Source organism: Plecotus auritus, assembly GCF_963455305.1.
Source record: "Plecotus auritus genome assembly, chromosome: 7".
NCBI lineage: Eukaryota > Metazoa > Chordata > Mammalia > Chiroptera > Vespertilionidae > Plecotus > Plecotus auritus.
In genome coordinates this window covers 56,282,502-56,286,305 of record NC_137774.1, presented here as the reverse complement: position 1 = coordinate 56,286,305, position 3,804 = coordinate 56,282,502, and positions in this window count along the sequence as shown.

Here is a 3,804-nt window from a genome sequence, read left to right as displayed (position 1 = left end):
GGGCCCGGGCACCTCCCCTGCACTGGGCCCTTCGTGCCAGACTGAGCAAGACAGATTCATCCAGCCCCAGGAGAGCCCCAATCCCAGACTAGGGGGGAGCTGGTCAGCAAACAAGAACCTAAATAACAGACCTGTCAGAGTGAGAAGCAGCACTTATTTGGGATCAATAAGAAGAGCTGTTTGAGGTCTGATTCAGGCTGAATCCCAGTGATGTTCTGGTGAGGGCAGAGGCGGGGTGAGGGAGGGGACTGCCCCACGGGAGGAAGGCGTCTGTCTGTGCAGATCACACAGCACAGTGATGCTAAGTCTAAACAATGTTCTCACTTTCAGTCGGGTAGTCATCAGCCCAGTAGTCAGAACTGCTTTCTTATTATCTTTGCAGTTTTTAAAAATAATATACTTTTATTGATTTCAGAGAGGAAGGGAGAGGGAGAGATAGAAACATCAATGATGAGAATCATTGATTGGCTGCCTCCTGCTCCCCACACTGGGGATTGAGCCCGCAACCCGGGCATGTGCCTGACCAGAATCAAACCGTGACCTCCTGGTTCATAGGTCGATGCTCAACCGCTAAGCCACGCCGGCCGGGCTAGGCCCAGCCCAAAGGTTTTTCTGTGGTTCTGAACCCCTGAGGTCCTCAGCAGCTCTGCCCCCTGCACAGCGGCTCTGTTAACATGATTGCTTACCAAGTGAGTGTGAAGAACACACAGCAAGGCGAGGGGACCAAGCGAGGGGTGAGCAGGCTCAGGGGCCTCGTGCGGAGGTAGCACCTGAGCAGGACATCTCAGGGAGAGCATCCTGGGCACCGAGGACAGGAGTGCAAAGGCCCTGGGGCAAGGCTGGGCTGGCGGAGCCTGAACACCGAGGCCGAGGCTCGGGCGAGTGGAGTGTGGTGGGCGGGGCGGTCGCTGAGGCCCAGCTGGAGTGAGCATTTTGGGGGACCCTCAGACTGGTGCAGGGGGGGGGGGCGGGTAGCCACAGAGGGTCTGAGATAGGAGAGGCTGAGCTGACTTTTAACCAGGCTGCAAGGCTGCCTTCCTAGGGGCAGCCACCGCTCTGAACCAGGCCTGTGGGGCATTGTGACCACCAGGCTCTCCCAGCAGAGATCCCAGTTCTCCGTCCTGTCAGTCCCGAGACCCCCGAGCCCAGGCCTGGGACAGGCAGCATCCAGCCCCTGCTGTCTGAGGCAGCGGAGAGCCCTGGACCAGGCGCAGGTCCTGTGCAGCCCTGTGCCTGTGCCCTCACAGCCTCAGACGGGGAGGAGGCCCCCCAACGTGGGCGAGCGCAGGGCGGGCAACCGTGACAAGGTCATTGGTTGTATACAGTCACGGGCCTGCGGCGTGAGGCCTGGGCAGGTGCTTTGTGAATGTCATATCAACCTGCACACTGGCTTCCCGCCTTGTAAGAGCTGAAGGGTCCAGTCAATACTCACTGAACCTGTTAATAACCAGCTCTTAACACTGAGGAGAGGGCCCCACCCCCTCCAGTGCCTTCTCATCTGGCCAGTGCTTAGCCAGGAACTACTTGGGAAACGGTAAAGTGCCTTTTAATCCTGTAGAGGGCATTGCAAACTGTAAGTTACTTTGTAAATTGTTTTGTAAACAGCCTTGAGCTTTGCAAACCACGAAGTTGTTTGAAATGGTATGGCGCTCTGTAAACAGCAGTGACCTGCTGGCCCGGGCGGAGAGGGCTGTGCCAGGAGTGTCTGTGGGGAGCCAGATCCCCCCACACACACCTGTCACCCTGCATCAGCAGAGCTCCCAGTGAAGCCTGTGCACGGAGGGGGGGAACGGGCCGCCAGGACGCCCACAGGTGGCCAGGGCTGAGGTGCAAGGGCAAAGCCCCAGGCAGGGCCCTGGCCCATCCAAAAACTCCCCCCCCTGGGTCCCCACCAAGAACCCGGGAAGGTGGCAGTGGGAGGGGGCGAGGGAGATGAGATTTGGCCATGGGGTGTTCAGAGGCCTTGGGGGCAGGGCTCTGGGGACATGGGTCCAAGTTGGTGTCTGGTGTCTCCTGGTGGCTGCAGGAGTGACTGGGAACACCCTGGGACTCGGTGGCCTGCCCTGGGTGTGCGGGTGGGACGGTGCACACACAGGGTTTGGGACTCACTCACTCCTTCCTGCTTTGCTGTATGTTTTCATTCATTAACAAAGGCTGAGTGAGCACAGTGGCAGTCAGATCAGCTCAGACGAAGCCTGGCTGGACCAGAGGAGACAGGCCTGGGGGAAAGGGGTCCCAGGCAGGGGGTACAGTCTGTGTGAGAAGGCTAAAAAGGGCTAATTCCAATGTAATCCTGATATTTGGGGCTAGTGATCTGAATCCAAGCCAGCAAGCTCAGTGTACATTCCTGATAACCTATAATTAAGTCCCTATCTCCTTCCCAGATACTGGTCTTACAGAACCTGTTACTGTGAACAGTGCACTGCCCCGGAGGGAGGGTTATTAACGCTGGCACCAGGCCAAACAATCAGATATGGCCTGGAGACCCCCAATACCTGGGGGCCTTCTTGCAAGGCCCACAAAAAGGACCGAAGCATAATCCATGTTTGTGGGACAAGGACCACAGGGAGATATAAGGGAGGGCCCCATGCATGTTCCTTCAATCAGATTTGGAAGGCTGTTCCCTGAGTCCGCCGGTGTATTAAACAGTGTCCCTCCATTTCTTTGAAGCATCCTTGGCTTTCATTGGTCTTCTGCAACATGTGCAAAGACCCCAAGGTGAGAACAGCCTTCATCATGGAGGGAGGCTGGGAGGGAGGGGCACAGAGTGCCTTCATGTGTTCAGTGTTGTGCCAGGGAAGGGTTAGTGGGCTGAGGGCTGTCCCAGACTGAAGGCTCTTTGGCACAGGCTGTGCTGAGGACGGGCGGGGGGTGGGGGTGGGGGGGGGCTGAGGTAGAGGAGAGAGGACCCCAGAGAAGATGCCCTGAGTTCTCCTGGAGGACAAGGGAGGCACATTCTCAACCCTGAGATGTGGGTGGGATGATCCTCCTGGCTCGTGACTGGAGGATGCGGGGAAGGGGGATGTGACCCCTTCCTGCCCAACAAGCCATACCTGGGGCTTCAGCTGGAGTCTGAGCCCCTTTGCTAAACTGGGAGGAGCCCTTGGGTACTGCCTTGTCCCCACGAGGGGTGTGGACAGAGAGAAAGCAGCTAAGGCAGACACGAGCTCTACAGGGACCACCCCAATCGGCCCGACAGCCTGAGCGGCACTCAGTGTGCTCACGTAGCAAGTACACTCCTGCTGCTGAGGACGGGTGAGGACGTGTCCGCCCAGCCCAGACCTCAAGGATCACAGGCCAAACTGGACCTTGGCAACGAGGCCTTCCTCGAGCTCCCCTCCCCCGAGGGACACAACCTGGTTCCAAGCCTGCTTCTCAACATACAAGCTGGGTGGCTTTGGGCACGTTACTTCAGTTCTCTGAGCCTGTTTCTCATAAACTGGGGACAACATAGTAGCCCATGACAATAACATCCCACCTCCATGAGGGGACAGCATCCAGGTGAGGGCCCTGCTCGGTCCGTCACCTGGGCATCAGGCAGAGCGCTCTCCCATGGCCAGGGGTCAGGCCCACCAGAGGTCAAGCCTGTGCCTGCTGCTCCGCCCAGCACCCAGCACAGGACTGGCCCCTCAGCACAGCCCCGGGGGCCCCGGTGCAGTCCCTCCCCCCAGACCACACTGCCCGGCCCCATCCCAGGGGCAGGGGTCCTTCCAGTGGCCACAGGCACTCCTGAAGCGTGGGCTCGCCACGGTGACAGTCTCACTCCGCCTTCGGACCCACTTTTTTTTTTTTTTTTTTTTTTTT